An 18,036-nucleotide genomic window follows, 5' to 3' on the forward strand; every position below is an offset into this window, starting at 1 on the left:
CCGCTTCATCTACCTGTCATACAAACAACAAGGCCAAAGCAAAAGGGAGATAGAGAATATTCTTGTTAAAAATGCTGTTAGTGTGAGTGATGCAATATATCAAATAGTTAGTAGGTTAGTGAACTGAATTGTAACAAATACGAGAACACCACAAACGGGTAGGGGTAAAGGGAAGAAAATAACTAAAACTGAAAGTAAATTACTCGAACAGAATTTAAATCTAACAAAAGAAAAATGCTCAATCTAGTTATCCACCAATTTAATCATTGTTGATACAAAATCAATCCCCGACAACGGCGCCATAAACTTGATGCACGAAAAATTGTCTCTCAACAATTTTCCCTCGGCAAGTATACCGAATTGTGGTCAAGTAAAAACTCACAATAGAGTGAGGTCGAATCCCACAGGGATTGATTGGTCAAGCAACTTTAATTGGAGGAATGTTCCAGTTGAGCTAAGTAGAATTTGATTAGAGAAATGCAAGAAATTAAATGGCGGAAAGTAAATGGCAGGAAATGTAATTACTGGAAATAAAGGACTGAATGTAAATGACGGAAAGTAAATTGCAGAATCTTAAATGGGTAGTGGGGAAGATGAACATAACAGTAAATGGCAGAAAGTAAAGAGAATGGGTAAGTTCAGAAATGGGGAGTTCATTGGGCTCAGGAGATGTTGTATTCTCCGGATCAAGTTCATTTTCATCTCTTCCTCAATCAATGCATTCATTGATCTCCTTGGCAATCTTAAGTGATTGAATTCCAATTCCTTGGCAACCCAATCTCTCGAATCTTGATCAATAGCCAATTCCTTGATCTAATTGCTCATGAGAAGAGATGAAGTATGGTCACTGATTATACCACATGTATTCCCAAATCAAAGTGTTGGTAGGATTATATGTCACCATATCCATCCAAACCCCAATTTAGTCCAACATGAGAAAGCATTTCTAGCATGATCTCTTCATTCCTCTTCCAAGGTTCCGAAGAGATCCAAGTATGAATAGCTTCTTTTCCAAGATAACTACCCAATTGGATGAAGATTGAAATCTTTCTAGTAAAATCAAGAGAAAAGAAAGAAGAAGAATAATGAAAACTATTAGTGATCCATCAAATTACAACAGAGCTCCCTAACCCAATGAAAGGGGTTTAGTTGTTCATAGCTCTGGGAATTGAAAGCAAAGATCGAGAATACATTCTAAAAGTAAAACTAGAAGTTTTAGAGAAAGTAAAATTATACAGAGAGTAGTTCTCCCAATGGCCAAAAGCTCCTTTTTTCTCTAGTTCAAAACTACTCCTATATATACTACTCTTCTGATCTTCTAGTTGGCTCTTCAAGTCTTCGGATATGGGCCTTTGGATCTTGAGTTGAAGCATTTTGGAATCTTCAGTGGGCTCAGCTTTACTTGCAGAGAAAGTGTGAAGTAGGCATGGACTTTAGCTAGGACGTTAGTGGCGTTAACGTTAAGCGAAAATGTGGGTTCGAGAACGTTAGTGACAATCACCTTTTTCACTAACGTTCCAAGCCCAAGATGGTTTATGTTAACTTCAACGTTAGTGGCACTAACGTGACCACTAACGTTGCCTCTTGGTCCATCGCAAGCGTTATTGGCGTTCACCTTTGCCAATAACGTTGCTCTTAGCCCCCCTTTTCTCACGTTAGAGTCCACATTAGTATAACTAACGTGGCTCTTAACGTGGGCATGCCTTAGCCTCGAGAGTGTTAGTGACACTTACCTTTGTCACTAACACTCCAAACGCCCCTTCTCACGTTAGTGCCTTATGTTAATTGTCATAACGTGACCACTAACGTGGTGGTGATTGCCATCTCCAACGTTAGTGACAATGGTGAGTGTCACTAACGTTGGCTCATCATTTCTTTCCTCTATGTTAGCTTCAACGTTAACGCAATTAACGTGGCAACTAACGTGGCTCATAGTGGCTTGGTCCAACGTTAGTGACAAAGGTGAGTGTCACGAACGTTGGCGATTCCTTGCTCCTCCCACGTTAGAGTTCACGTTAATGTAGTTAACGTGACTCTTAACGTGGCCAATTGGGCTTATTCCAACGTTAGTGACAAAGGTGAGTGTCACTAACGTTGGCATTGTCTTCCTTTTCCACGTTAGAGTTCAAGTTAACTGAGTTAATGTGACTCTTAACGTGGCCAATTGCCAATTTGGAGCATTAGTAGTATTCACTTTTACCACTAACGCTGGAGCTTCCTTTCTCTCCACATTAACTACCACGTTAATGTAGTTAACATGGCAATTAACGTGGGCCATGATGGTTTCGAAGGCGTTATTGGCAATCACTTTTCTCATTAATGTTGCAAGTTTATTCCCATTCCACGTTAGTGGTCACGTTAATTAGATTAACATGGCTGCTAATGTGGCTCTTCCTTGCTTCCTTTGTCCTGAAACCAAGCAAATAAAGTGCATCAAAGCTCTAATCCAAGTTATGAGACATGCATTATCCAATTTGTCATTCAATTCATGCATAATTCTCATAAAATCACTTGAAATTCACAATGTTTGCTTGAATCAAGATGTAAGTGATTATCTACCCAAAACTTGCTTATTAACTAAGAAAATGCATGAAACTACCCTAAAACAGTAAAGAAAGGTCAGTGAAACGGGCCAAAATGCCCTGGCATCAATCCTCTACAACTCCATAAGCCTATTTTCTTGATTTGTTTGCCAATTCTAGTGAGAATTTAGCAGCTTGTACCTCAAAGATCCCTAGTTTCTCTATTACAGAGTGTGGCATGAGGTTTATACCTGACCCCAGGTCACACAGAGCCTTCTTAAAGGTCATAGTGCCTATGGTACATGGTATTAAGAACTTTCAGAGATCCAATTTCTTCTGAGGAAATTTCAGTTGAACCAAAGCATTCAGTTCATTGATGAGCAATGGAGGTTCATCCTCCCAAAGTCTCATTACCAAATAACTTAGCATTCAACTTCATGATTGCTCCTAGATACTAAGAAACTTGCTCTTAATAATATCTTCATCCTCTTCAGAGGAAGAATACTCATCAGAGCTCATGAATGGCAACAGTAAGTTTAGTGGAATTTCTATGGTCTCTATATGAGCCTCAGATTCCTTTGGTTCCTTAATAGAGAACTCATTAGTGGTCAGTGGACGTCCATTGAGGTCTTCCTTACTGGAAATCACTGCCTCTTCCTCCTTTATAGTTTCGGCCATGTTGGGTATATTGATGGCCTTGCACTCTCTCTTTGGATTCTCTTCTGTATTGCTTGGGAGAGTACTAGGAGGGATTTCAGTAACTCTTTTACTCGGCTGACCCACTTGTGCCTCCAAATTTCTGATCGAGGACCTTGTTTCGATCATAAAACTGAGAGTGGTCTTAGATAGATCAGAGACTATGGTTGCTAAGTCAGAGAGGCTCTGCTTAGAATTCTCTGTTTATTGCTCAAAAGATGATAGAAAAGGCTTGCTATTGCCAAACCTATTTCTCCCACCATTATTATTATTGAAGCCTTGTTGAGGCTTCTGTTGATCCTTCCATGAGAAATTAGGATGATTCCTCCATGAAGGATTATAGGTGTTTCCATAGGAGTCTCCCATGTAATTCACCTCTTCCATTCCAGGATTCTCAGGGACATAAGCTTCTCCTTCAGAGGAAGCTTCTTTAGTACTGCCGGATGCAGCTTGCATTCTAGTCAGATTCTGAGAAATCATATTGACTTTCTGAGTCAATATTTTATTTTGAGCCAATATGGCATTCAGAGTATCAATCTCAAGGTGATGAGCGGATAATTTATACCCTTTTTGGCATTGTTTTTACATAGTTTTTAGTATAAATTAGTTACTTTTTATTATATTTTTATTAGTTTTTAATCAAAAATCATATTTCTGGATTTTACTATGAGTTTGTATGTTTTTCTGTGATTTCAGGTATTTTCTGGCTAAAATTGAGGGACCTGAGCAAAAATCTGATTCAGAGGCTGAAAAAGGACTGCAGATGTTGTTGGATTCCGACCCTCTTGCACTCAGAGTGGATTTTCTGGAGCTACAGAAACCCAATTGGTGCGCTATCAATTGCGTTGGAAATTAGACATCTTGGGCTTTCTAACAATATATAATAGTACATACTTTGCCCGAGATTTGATGGCCCAAACTGGCGCTAAAAGCCAGCCAAAAACTTTCTGGCGTAAAACACCAGAACTGGCACCAAAACTGGAGTTAAATGCCCAAATTGGCACCCAAGCTGGCGTTTAACTCCAAGAACAGCGTATGCATGTGAAAGCTTCAAGAACACACCAAGTGGGCCCCAGAAGTGGATTTCTGCACTATCTGCACCTAGTTACTTATTTTCTGTAGACCCTAGTAGCTAGTTTAGTATAAATAGCACTTTTTACTATTGTATTCATAGACTTTATCAATTTTTCATGGTAGAGAACCCTTGGACTGAAGGCTGGCCTCACGGCCATGCCTAAACTATTTTCACTTATGTATTTTCTACGGTGGAGTTTCTACACCCCATAGAATAAGGTGTGGAGCTCTACTGTTCTTCATGAATTAATGCAAGTACTATATTGTTTTCCTTTCAATTCACGCCTACTTCTTCTCAAGATATACTCTCGTACTTAATTCAGTTAAGTCAAAATAAAGGGGTGACCCGTGACAATCACCCACTATCTTCGTTACTCGCTTAGCCAAGATCCGCGTGCCTGACAACCACAAGCAGTCTACATGATGTTCAACGTAGTCATTAGACGACAGCTGGAGTATATTCTCTTGGGTCTCTGATCTACGGACCAAGTCCGGGAGATTAGAACCTTCGTGGTATAGGCTAGAACCATTGGCAGCATTCCTGAAATCCAGAAAGTCTAAACCTTGTCTGTGGTATTCCGAGTAGGATCTGGGAAGGGATGACTGTGACTAGCTTCAAACTTGCGAATGTTGGGCGCAGTGACGGTGTGCAAAAGGATAAGGGTCCTATTCCGATGCTAGTGAGAACCGACAGATGATTAGCCGTGCGGTAGCTGTACATGGTATTTTTCATCCGAGACGAGAAATCCGACAGTTGATTAGCCGTGCAGAGATCGTACCTGGTATTTTTCATCCAAGAGGATCATACAGCTTTCCATGGAAGGGAGCACGCATGGTTGGAAGAAGGCAATAGGAAAGCAGAGGTTCAGAAGCAACGAAGCATCTCCAAACGCTTATCTGAAATTTCTATCAATAAATCACATAAGTATCTCTATTTTATTTTATGTTTTATTTGTCTTTTAATTATCAAAACTTCATAAGCATTTGAATCCGCCTGACTAAGATTTACAAGATGATCATAGCTTGCTTCAAGCCGACAATCTCCATGGGATCGACCCTTACTCACGTAAGGTTTATTACTTGGACGACCCAATGCACTTGCTAGTTAGTTGTGCGGAGTTGTGAAAAGTGCAAATCACAATTTTGCCCACCAAGTTTTTGGCGCCGTTGCCGGGGATTGTTCGAGTTTGGACAACTGACGGTTCATCTTGTTGCTTAGATTAGGTAATTTTATTTTATGTTTAAGCTTTTTATTTTTTTTATTTTTTATTTTCAAAAAAAAATACAAAAAAATTTTAGTTTTCGAAAAATTCATCAGAATTTTTAAGAATGAATTCTAGAGCTTCTTGAGATATGTTGAATCCTGGCTGGCTGTTAAGCCATGTCTAATCTTTTGGACCGAGGTTTTCACTTTCCATTGTAGAAAGGACATGTCTGTAATTGGTATGCTAAAGCTTGGCTGGCCATTTGACCATGTCTATTTCTTTTGGACTGAAGCTTTAGACTAACATTGCACGAATCCTGGAATTCTTATTAAAAATTTTGAATTTCTTTATTTTCTTTTTCCAAAATAATTTCAAAAAAAATACAAAAAAATTAATAAAATCATAAAAACCAAAAAATTTGTGTTTCTTGTTTGAGTCTAGTGTCAAATTTTAAGTTTAGTTTCTATTGCATCTTTTTAATTTTCTTTAATTTTCGAAAATATATGCATTGTGTTCTTCATTGATCTTCAAGTTATTCTTGATGATTTTCCTTTTGATCTTTAATTTTTCTTGTTTTGTGTATTTTCTTGTTTTCCATATGCATTTTCGAATTCATAATGTCTAAACATTAAAAATTTCTAAGTTTGGTGTCTTGCATGTGTCTCTTTTCTTAAAAAATTTTCAAAAATATGTTCTTGATGTTCATCTTGATCTTCAAAGTGTTCTTGGTGTTCATCTTGACATTCAAAGTGTTCTTGCATGCATTATTTGTTTTGATCTTAAATTCCTATGTCTTGTTTCATTTTGTTGTTTTTTTCTCTCCTCATTAAAAATTTAAAAATAAAAAATAATATCTTTCTCTTATTTACTCATAAATTTCGAAATTTTGTGTTGATTTAGTCAAAATTTTTAAATTTTAGTTGTTTCTTGTTAGTCAAGTCAAAATTTCAAATCAAAAATTCTATCTTTTCAAATCTTCTTTTCAAAATCAATTCTTTTTCATTTTTCTTTCATGTTTTTCGAAAATTCTCCAAAATTAATTTTCAAAATCTTTTTCTTATTTTTATCTCACATTTTCGAAATTATTGCTAGCGTTTAATGTTTTAAGTAAAAAATTTCAAGTTATTGCTTGCCTATTAAGAAAGGTTCAATATTTAAATTCTAGAATCATATCTTTTAGTTTCTTATTAGTCAAGTCATCAACTTTATTTCTAAAAATCAAATCTTTTTAATTTCCTTTTCAAATTTTTTTCAAAATAAATTTCAATCATATCTTTTTCAAAATTTAATTTCAAAATCTTTTTCTAACTTCTTATCTTCTCAAAATTGATTTTCAAATCTTTTTCAATTAACCACTTGATTTGTTTGTTTTAAGTTTAAAAAGTTTACTATTTCTTATCCTTTTCAAAACCACCTAACTACTTTTCTCTCTCATTAATTTCGAAAACTAACTAACAAATTTTTCAAAAATTTTTTAATTAATTAATTTATTTAGTTTTCAAATTACTTTTATTTCTTTTCTTAATTTCGAATTCTAACTAATAATTAAAATAAAATCAAAAATATTTTTATTTTATTTTAATTAAAATTCAAATACTCTCTCTCTCTCATCTCTTTCTAATTATTTTTTTTATTACTAATACTTCTCTTCTTCTTAAAATTTGAACCCTCTCCCTCTCTCTGTGTTCGAATTCTCTTCATTCTCTCTCTACCTCATTCTTATATTCTTCTCTTCTTCTACTCACATAAAAGAATCTCTATATTGTGACATAGAGGACTCCTCTTCTTTTCTGTTCTCTTCTTTTTTATATGAGCAGAAACAGGGATAAAGACATTCTTGTTGAAGATGACACTGAACCTGAAAGGACTCTGAAGAGGAAACTAAGAGAAGCTAAAGCACAACACTCTGGAGAGAACCTGATAGAAATTTTCAAAAAAGAAGAAGACATGGCAGCCGAAAATAACAACAATGGTGGAGATGCAAGGAAGGTACATGGTGACTTTACTGCACTAACTTCTGACTTCTATGAAAGAAGCATCTCAATTCCTGCAATTGGAGCAAACAACTTTGAGCTTAAGCCTCAATTAGTTTCTCTAATGCAACAGAATTGCAAGTTTCATGGACTTCTATTGGAAGATCCTCATCAATTCTTAGCTAAATTCTTGCAAATCTGTGACACTGTTAAGACCAATGGGGTTAATCCTAAGGTCTACAGACTTATGCTTTTTCCCTTTGCTGTAAGAGACAGAGCTAGGACATGGTTGGACTCACAACCTAAAGAAAGCCTGAACTCTTGGGAAAAATTGGTCAATGCCTTCTTGGCCAAATTCTTTCCACCTCAAAAGTTGAGCAAGCTTAGAGTAGAAGTCCAAACCTTCAGACAGAAGGAAGGTGAATCCCTCTATGAAGCTTGGGAAAGATACAAGCAATTGATCAGAAGGTGTCCTTCTGACATGCTTTCAGAATGGAGCATCCTATGTATATTCTATGATGGTCTGTCTGAATTGTCTAAGATGTCATTGGATCACTCTGCTGGTGGATCTCTTCATCTGAAGAAAACACCTGCAGAAGCCCAGGAACTCATTGAGATGGTTGTAAACAACCAGTTCATGTATACTTCTGACAGAAATCCTGTGAATAATGGGACGACTCAGAAGAAAGGAGTTCTTCAGATTGATACTCTGAATGCCATATTGTCGGTTATAGTGCCAAATCCGACACAAAATCCAGATGGCAACTCCCAGATTAGTCTCTCTGTTGCGCATACCACCTTCTCCTTTTAGAGGGAAACGTTTCGAGGGAGAGTGCCCTACCACCTTCCTCTGGATGCCGCATGATTCTGTGGGTTAGAGCCCTACCACCTTGCAACCAGAGAGAAACCCATGTTCAGGAGGAAAAATTTCGGGGGATGAGTGCCCTACCACCTTCTCCTTTCAGAGGGAAACATTCCGAGGGAAAGTGCCCTACCACCGTCCTCTTGAGCGATAAATATGAGTAAGAAGCCTAGCTTCAAGCCTCACATCCGAACGTAGGCGAGAGACTGCCATAGCCCCTACGACGGAATACAATGCATATCATAATCACATATTCAATCTCAGAGGCCACTGCTCATAGTACACTTCCACTCATACTCATTCCATTAACCATAATCATTCATTCATAAGAATATAGTGCCTGGCACACTATCCACATCCAACAAGTCCATCGACCTCAAACAATCACCAGTCATCACCATTTCTCATCTCAAATCACTTTCAATTATCAATTCTCAACATTTCAAGGATATAGTGCCTGGCACACTTTCCTTCAATATCCATCAAGCTCATAATACCCATCATCAGTTCTTAATTCCACAACTTACCATCCATTCACAACTTCTCAAGCCATTGCCAATACAACACTTCGCGAGTTCACCCACAACTTCAGAAACCTAAGTCTCCGTCTTCTAAACCCAGAACCAATAATACCCATATATATTCCTTTATTATTTTCTCCATTGATTAAAGACCTTAAAACTGGCAAAAAGGCTTTAAACAAGTGTTACGAAAGTTTGCAAACTTGTCAGGAAGGTAAAATAGTTAAAAACAAGGTCTTCGTTGAAAAACAGGGCAGTGTGTGGTGCGCTATTTATAACCCACAAACTAACCGGCAAGTGCACTAGGTTGTACCAAGTAATACCTCAGGTGAGTGAGGGTCGATCCCACGAGATTGATGGACTAAGCAACAATGGTTGATTAATTTACTTAGTTAGGTAAACAAAAAGGAGTGGTTGAATGTTCAAGAAGCATTAAACAATCGTGCAGAAATTAAAATAGTAAAGTAAATGGGTTGGGAGTAAAGTATGGAGAAGGCAGTTAAGATTTTAGAGTTATCTATTTTTCCGAATTAACTTTTCTTACTAAATAATTTAATTATGTAGGATTTAATTCATGGCAAACTACGTGTGACTAGACCCTAATTCCTTAGACCTTTCTTAGTCAACTCTGAAATTCATCAACTGCCAATTCCTTGGTCAATTAATTCCAATCAGAGGGTGATGATCAAATTCCAGTTTATATGCCACAAAAACTCTAATTACCCAAAAATAAAAGGATTATATGTCACGTATCCCGTTAAATCCAGATTATTAAAATTTAGGAGAATATGTTTTCAAGCTATTGTTCAAGTAAAGAGCTTTTCCAAGTTATACAAGAACTCAAATAGAAAGAGGGTCATACTTCCATTCCACCCAAATTCATAAGATAAAGAGCGAAAATAATTCTTAAATTATAAATCCATACATGAATTAAAATAGAAAAAGCAATAAAATCAATCCATACAAATAGACAGAGCTCCTAACCTTAACTATGGAAGATTAGTTGCTCATGGTTCAGAGAGAAAAACTAGGATTCTGGTAAATTGTTAATTGGAATGGAATAATGTTGTGCTAGAATCTCCCTGTTGGAATCCCCTTTTATATCTAATCCTGATTAATTTTAAAATCTATCTTCTAAAACTAAAATAATATCTTTTCCTATTTTAAAATAAAAATTAAAGTTTTAAATCAGAATTAATTAAAGCAATCAGCATGTCTTCAATTGATGGATGGTGACCACTTGCTTTGTAGGGTCCACGCCTAATTTGGAGTGGGCATAATCATTCTTGTGTGAATCTCCCTTGAGTCTCTGCTATCCTCTGGCTCTAGTCTGTGTTTCTGGGCCAAAAACTGGGTCAAAACTCAGCCTAAAATCGCCCCCAGCGTTTTCTGAGTTTTCTGCATGTCGCGCATGTCACGCGTACGCGTCAGTCACGCGTACGCGTCGATGGTCTTTTCCTCGTGTCACGCATACGCATCCGGTACGTGCACGCGTCGCTGAGCAACTATGCTTTTCACGCGTACGCGTCAGGTACGCGCACACGTCGCCAATCGATAGCTCCAAATCACGCGCACGCGTCAGGAACGCACACGCGTCGCTCCTAGCTGGTCAGCTCCTTGGTTTCTTCTCTTTCTCTGCAGAAACGCCATCAAATCCATCCGAATGCTACCTGAAATAAACAGAATTGTACAAGACTCAAAGTAGCATCCATAGTGGCTATAAGATAATTAATTCTTGATAAAACTTAACAAATTAAATGCAAATTCACTAGAAAAAGGTAAGAAAGATGCTCACGCATCACAACACCAAACTTGAATTGTTGCTTGTCCTCAAGCAACCAAACTAATATAAGCTTAGAATGTGAATTTGCATGAGAATGAGAGTTCGATTAAGCTCATGTCTCTTCTTATAGTGGGGTTTATAACTGCAATCCTGAATAGTTTTGGCATCTTACTCTCCTTTGAATCAGAAGGATATCAGTGTCATTCAAAATTAGAATCCGGATAATACTATGAATTCTCTGATCTTTTGTAGCTTAATTTAACCCTTGAACACAGCAATTTTCATTTCTTTGATGCTTTGCACCTTGAGTCTAGCTGTGACTTTAAATGTTTTGTCTCAAGCTTTACTTGACACAGAAACACCACAAGCACTTAACTGGGAAACTCTTTTTTGAGTTTTAATTTTTCTTTCAGCTACTCCCAGACAGTGGTGCTCAAAGCCTTTGGCATACTCTTCTAATTGCAATTGATCTCAACTCTAAAAGTTTTGTCTCAAGGATTACTTGACACAAGAACACCACAAGCATATAAATAGGGAAACAACTCTTTGAGCTTTTAATCATGTCTGACCTCCCTAGTCATTGATGCTCAGAGCCTTGGACCATGATTTTATTTCCCTTTTTTTTTCAATGCTGTTTATTTTGCTTCAAGGATTAAACTTTTGTTTATTTTGGAGAACTCATAATAATTCTCTAAATCCCTGTTTTTTGTACATCAACATTCTTTGATTCAAATTTAAATATGTACTGTTCATGTCATGCATTCAGAGTCATAGAAAATACCACCACATTTAAGTGAATAAGACTACTCTTCAATATAAACTCAATTTCACATGCAATATATCACTTATTTTTCTTTTCTTTTTAGATTCAAGTTCAATGAGCGGTACATAAGACAAATAATAGAATGAAACTACTTCTAAAAACTGAAAGTACTAAAGATGATGCAGGCAATCAAAGCAACAGAAAATAGAAAATAACAAAATAAGAATGGAAGAAAAATAGAATGAAAGGAACTCAACCACATCAGTTATACTGGTGGCCATATCATTCCTCCATGAAGAGCATTCATCTTTCTTTGGTGCTATTAAAATAAGCAGAAAAGCCAAAAGCGTAGCGACAACACCAAACTTAAAGGTTTGCTTGTCCTCAAGCAAAGAAGAACTGAAAACAAAAACAAATACTAAGATAAAAGAATAATAAAAGGATAAAAGAACAAGAGAGAATTAGGATTGGGGGGTGGATGATTTGAATTCAGGCGCTGAGGGGTTTAATTGGGCGTCGCATGCGACGCGTACGCGTAAGGCACACGTACGCGTGGATGGCGCTAATTTCAAGCGATGCATACGCGTCAGGGACACGTACGCGTGGACCTGGTTTGTGCGAATCGCGCGAAGCTGGCCGCGCGCATGCACAACTCACTATTCGCGTGGGCTGGGAATCAAAATTTTTAGATAATGCGTGCGCATCATTCATGCGCACGCGTGGGTAGCCCTTTGGGGAAAGGACGCGCACGCGTCAGCGACGCGTACGCGTGATGGAATTGTGCTCCCAGCACCACTCCAGCCCCACACCATCACAATTTTCGGCCATGCACCCATTTACGTCAATTTTTCAAGGTCACGTGAACGCGTCAAGGACGCACACGCGTGGGTGGCCGTTTGCACAAATGATGCGCACGCGTCAGGGATGCGTACGCGTGATGCGACTTATGCGCCCAGCAAACTTCCAGCCCCACTCCTGCTCAACTCTCTGGCAAATTTTATTTTTCACGTACACACATATGACGCGTACGCGTCAGCGTCGCTTGTGCGTCATGTGCTTGTTTTCTTTTTTTTTTATGTCGCCTAAAGTGTTCAGTTCCCGTTATAAAATAGCTGTATGATCAGAAAAACAGTAAAAACTCAAAAAATCAAATAAATAAGAAAACTACTACTACGAACAATAACTAAGGATACGAAATTATCGGGTTACCTCCCGACAAGCGCTTCTTTAACGTCACTAGCTTGACGGTCAGCTCCTCTAAGGAGGAGGATCATAGGGGCTTAGCTCTTCACCCCTTACTTTGAACTTCTTTCCTGTGTCTCCATAAATTAGCTCAATATGCTCTAGAGAGAGGATTCTATTTACTGTATAAATCCGCACTGGATTCCTAGTCAACACTACCTTCATTCCTGGGGAGAAACCTTCAGTGGGGATCTTTTTGTTTCTCCATCCCCTAGGTACTTTCTTCTTTTTGGGAACCTCCTCCTTGGTGGATGATGTATTCCCGACACCAAACTTAGGTTTGATATCAGGAGGAATTTTATTGGTTGTCACCATGGAGGTTTGAGCTGCACTTTCTGCTGTGCATCATCAGGGGGTTCTTGAAGGTTTGGATCAATAAGCTCAGTCTACATGCACCTCTCTTCTTTACCTGCTGAATGTATATCTTTGAAGACATGAAAGACCAGTTGCTCATTATGAACTCTGAGCACTAATTCACCCACTTCTACATCAATTAGAGCTCTCTCAGTGGCTAGAAAAGGTCTTCCTAGGATTATAGAGGCATTCTCATCCTCTCCTGTGTCAAGAATCACAAAATCTGCTTGGAGGAAGAACTTACCCACTTTGACCAAGATATTCTCCACTAATCCATATGCAGGCTTCATAGATTTATCTGCCATCTATAATGCTATCTTTGTGGGTTGTGCCTCTTGGATTTGCAGCTTCCTCATCGTAGACAAGGGCATTAGATTTATGCTTGCCCCCAGATCACATAGGGCTTTCTCAAAAGTTGTGCTCCCAATGGTGCATAGAATTTGAAAGCTCCTCGGGTCTGGCATCTTCTTTGGTAAGATATTCTGAATGATAGCACTGCATTCTTTAGTCAGGACCACTGTCTCATCTCCCCTTAAAGGCTTCTTCTTTGACAACAGCTCCTTCATGAACTTGACATAGATAGGCATTTGCTCCAAAACCTTAGCAAAAGGAATATTGATTTGCAACATCCTGAAGACTTCCAAGAACTTTGAAAACTGCTTGTCCTTGGTCTCCTTTTGAAGTCTCTGAGGATATGGCATTTTAGGCTTGTACTCAGGAGCCTTTGGCAGTGTAAGATAAGTGTCAAGAGAGTCTGGGAATGGGTTGTCTGCATGTTTTGGAGGGACGTGCTCTACTTCTTCCTTCTTCTCTTCTGGAGCTTCTTTTTCAACAAACTCTTCATTGACCTTGGTCTCAGAGCCAGCTACTTTACCACTTCTCAATTGAATACCCTTGCAATCTTCTTTTTCAACTGGCTCCTCATTAACTTGTGCTTTAATACTTGCCACTTGTCCACTTATCAAAGTGATAAACTTGCATTCCTCTCTTGGATTTAGAATTGTGTTACCAAGAAGGCTATTAATGGTCCTCTGATCAATTTCATTAACTCTTGTGGCTATTTGGCCCATCTGAATCTCCAAATTCTTGATTGATGCTCTAGTTTCCTTCATATAACTCCTCATCATCTCCCAATCGGAATCTTCTTGGGATTTAGAGTTTGCCTGCTGAGGTGCTTATTGCTGCTGAGACTGAAATTGGCGGTTATTGTAATTGTTCTGTTGGAAGCCACCCTGAGAATTACTGTTGAAATTTTGATGTCTCTGAGGTTGGTCCCTCCACCCAAAATTTGGGTGATTTCTTCACCCCTAATTGTAAGTCTGAGAATAGGGATCATTATTGGGATTTCTAGGAGCACTCCCATGTAATTGACCTGTTCAGAAGAGGAGTGAGCATAATCATAATTATCATTTTGCACAGAATTACCTGTCATGTCATAAGGGACCTCTTGAGGTGAGTTTTGGGTGTTGATAGCTGAGACTTGCATGCCACCCATCTGTTGAGTAAGTAGACTTATTTGCTGAGACATAAGCTTATTCTGAGCAAGAAGAGCATTAAGAGCTTCTACTTCCATAACACCCTTCTTCTGAGGAGCCTCAGAGTTCACAGGATTCCTGTTAGATGAATATAAATATTGGTTGCTAGCAACCAATTCAGTCATCTCAATAGTCTCCTCCAGTGTCTTCTTCTTGTGCAATGAACCACCTGCAGAATTATCTAAGCACATCTTGGACATTTCACCCAAGCCTTCATAGAAGATGTCTAGTTGGGTCCATTTAGAGAACATGTCCGGAGGGCATTGCCTAATAAGTAGCTTGTACCTCTCCCAAGCTTCATAAAGAGTTTCACCATCCCTCTGCCTGAAGGTCTAAACCTCCACCGTAAGCTTAGTCAGCTTCTTTGGTAGGAAAAATTTAGTAAGAAACTCAGTAACAACCTTGTCCCACGTATTCAAACTCTCCTTGGACTGGGAATCTAGCCATAGCTTTGCTCCATCCCATAGAGCAAATGGGAAGAGCATGAGTTTGTACACCTCTGGGTTCACTCCATTTGTCTTCACAGTATCACAAATCTGCAGAAAATTAGAAATAAATTGATTTGGGTCTTCGTGGGAAAGACCATGATACTGGCAATTTTGTTGCACCAGGGTGACTAATTGTGGCTTTAACTCAAAGTTGTTCGCAGTTATAGGAGGCACCACAATGCTTTTACCATAAAGATCTGCAGTAGGAGCAGAGTAAGAGCCATGCACTCTCCTTTGTTCTTCATTCCCATTCAGATTTGCCACATTGGCATTAACAGCATTATTGTGATCCATAGTGGATTCTGTAGGCTTGCAAAGACTTACTTGTTGTAAATGTCGCCTACAAGTCCTTTCAGGTTCTGGATCAAAGTTTAACAAAGATTTCTTGTCCCTGTTCCTGTGCATAAACAAACAGAAGACAAGAAAATATGGGATTCTCTACGTCAGAGTGCAGAGAAGTCCCAGTAAGGTATCCTGTGTAAAATAATAAAATAAAAATACTAAATAAAATAAATAAATAAATTTTTAAAATAATAACTGAAAGTAGACAGAAATTTTTGAAAATTAATAGGGAAAATAAACAAGAAAATTAAAATAAAATTAACTAGATGACACCAAACTTAATTTCAGAAATTAAGGAAAAATATTAGTGCTATTTATTTATTTAAAAAAATTGAAAATACTAATAAAAAATTAAAAAAATTAAAACTAAAATGCCTAATCTAAGCAATCAAACAACTGATAGTTGTTAATCACTATCAATCCCCGGCAACGGTGCCAAAAACTTGGTGCGGTATTTATAACCCACAAACTAACCGGCAAGTGCACCGGGTCGTACCAAGTAATACCTCAGGTGAGTGAGAGTCGATCCCACAAGGATTGATGGACTAAGAAACAATGGTTGATTAATTTACTTAGTTAGGCAAACAAAAAGGAGTGGTTGAATGTTCAAGAAGCATTAAACAATCGTGCAGAAATTAAAATAGTAAAGTAAATAGGTCGGGAGTAAAATATGGAGAAGGCAGTTAAGGTTTTAGAGTTATCTATTTTTTCGAATTAACTTTTCTTAGTAACTATTTTAATCATGTAGGATTTAATTCATGGCAAACTACGTGTGACTAGACCCTAATTCCTTAGACCTTTCTTAGTCTCCTCTAAAATTCATCTACTGCCAATTCCTTGGTCAATTAATTCCAATCAGAGGATGATGATCAAATTCCAGTTTATAAGCCACAAAAACTCTAATTACCCAAAAATAAAAGGATTATATGTCACGTATCCCGTTAAATCCAGATTATTAAAATTTAGGAGAATATGTTTTCAAGCTATTGTTCAAGTAAAGAGCTTTTCCAAGTTATACAAGAACTCAAATAGAAAGAGGGTCATACTTCCGTTCCACTCCAATTCATAAGATAAAGAGCGAAAACAATTCTTAAATTATAAATCCATACATGAATTAAAATAGAAAAAGCAATAAAATCAATCCATACATATAGACAGAGCTCCTAACCTTAACAATGAAAGATTAGTTGCTCATGGTTCAGAGAGAATAACTAGGATTCTGGTAAACTGTTAATTGGAATGGAATAATGTTGTGCTGGAATCTCCCTGTTGGAATCCCCTTTTATATCTAATCCTGATTAATTTTAAAATCTATCTTCTAAAACTAAAATAATATCTTTTCCTATTTTAAAATAAAAATTAAAGTTTTAAATCAGAATTAATTAAAGCAATCAGCATGTCTTCAATTGATGAATGGGGACCACTTGCTTTGTAGAGTCCATGCCTAATTTAGAGTGGGCATAATCATTCTTGTGTGAATCTCCCTTGAGTCTCTGCTATCCCTGGGTTCTAGTCTGTGTTTCTGGGCCAAAAACTGGGTCGAAACTCAGCCTAAAATCGCCCCCAGCATTTTCTGAGTTTTCTGCATGTCGCACATGTCATGTGTACGCGTCAGTCACGCGTACGCGTCAATGGTCTTTTCCCCGTGTCACGCGTACGCATCGGGTACGCGCACGCGTCGCTGAGCAACTTCGCTTTTCACGCGTACGCGTCAGGTACGCGCACACGTCGCCATGGATAGCTCCAAATCACGCACACGCGTTAGGCACGCGCACGCGTCGCTCCTCGCTGATCAGCTCCTTGGTTTCTTCTCTTTCTCTGCAGAAACTCCATCAAATCCATCCGAATGCTACCTAAAATAAACAGAATTGTACAAGACTCAAAGTAGCATCCATAGTGGCTAAAAGATAATTAATTCTTGATAAAACTTAACAAATTAAATGCAAATTCACTAGAAAAAGGTAAGAAAGATGCTCACGCATCAGTGTGCGTACACACAGAGGTGTGCGTGCGCAAGCCCAGAAGGATTTTCAAGATGTGTGCGTATGCATAGAGGTGTGCGTACACACAGGAGTAAAAATTTTCCAACTCTGCTCAGTCGTACAAGGCGTGTGAACGCCCTCAACAGAGTGTACCTTCCAACGTGTGCGTGCACACAGGGCTGTGCGTATGCACAGCTTGCAAAACTTCTTTGGTTGTTTGTGCGCACAGGGTATGCTAACGCTCTCATCACCAAGCCTTCTCCTGTGTATGTGTGCGCACAAGGCTGTGCGTCTACACACTTTCAAAAACACACAGGATGTGCATGCGCATAAGGCTGTGCATGCTCACACAAACCAGAAATCAAATTCTGCAGCATGCACAGAATTCAGATTTTGACACCAAACTTTGAATGATCATAACTTCCTCTACAAAAATCCATTTCTTACAAAATTTATATCCATTTAAAGAGTTTTCAATGAACTTTAATTTAAAGCAAATTTCAACAAATTTTGAAAACTGAGGCTCAATTTATGATCCATCAAAGTTCACCAAAAATCCATTTTTACCAAATTTCACAAGGTTCTCTATTTTACCAAAACTCAAAATCAAACCAAACATTTATAGCCATAATTCATTACGAAAACACTGCCACACATTTACCATCATTTTTCAACCATATCCCAAACATTTTCA

General features: G+C 38.1%; 1 non-coding gene across 1 annotated transcript; it reads right to left on the reverse strand.

The window, feature by feature from the left end:
* Positions 1–7,849: 7,849 nt before the first annotated feature.
* LOC148544947 (small nucleolar RNA R71) lies at positions 7,850–7,957 on the reverse strand. The gene has a single exon (XR_015900912.1). It is a non-coding gene; the product is annotated as a small nucleolar RNA R71 (small nucleolar RNA).
* Positions 7,958–18,036: the final 10,079 nt, after the last annotated feature.

Source organism: Arachis ipaensis, chromosome B9, assembly GCF_059453495.1.
Source record: "Arachis ipaensis isolate K30076 ecotype BB chromosome B9, ASM5945349v1, whole genome shotgun sequence".
In the NCBI taxonomy this organism is placed as follows: Eukaryota; Viridiplantae; Streptophyta; class Magnoliopsida; order Fabales; family Fabaceae; genus Arachis; species Arachis ipaensis.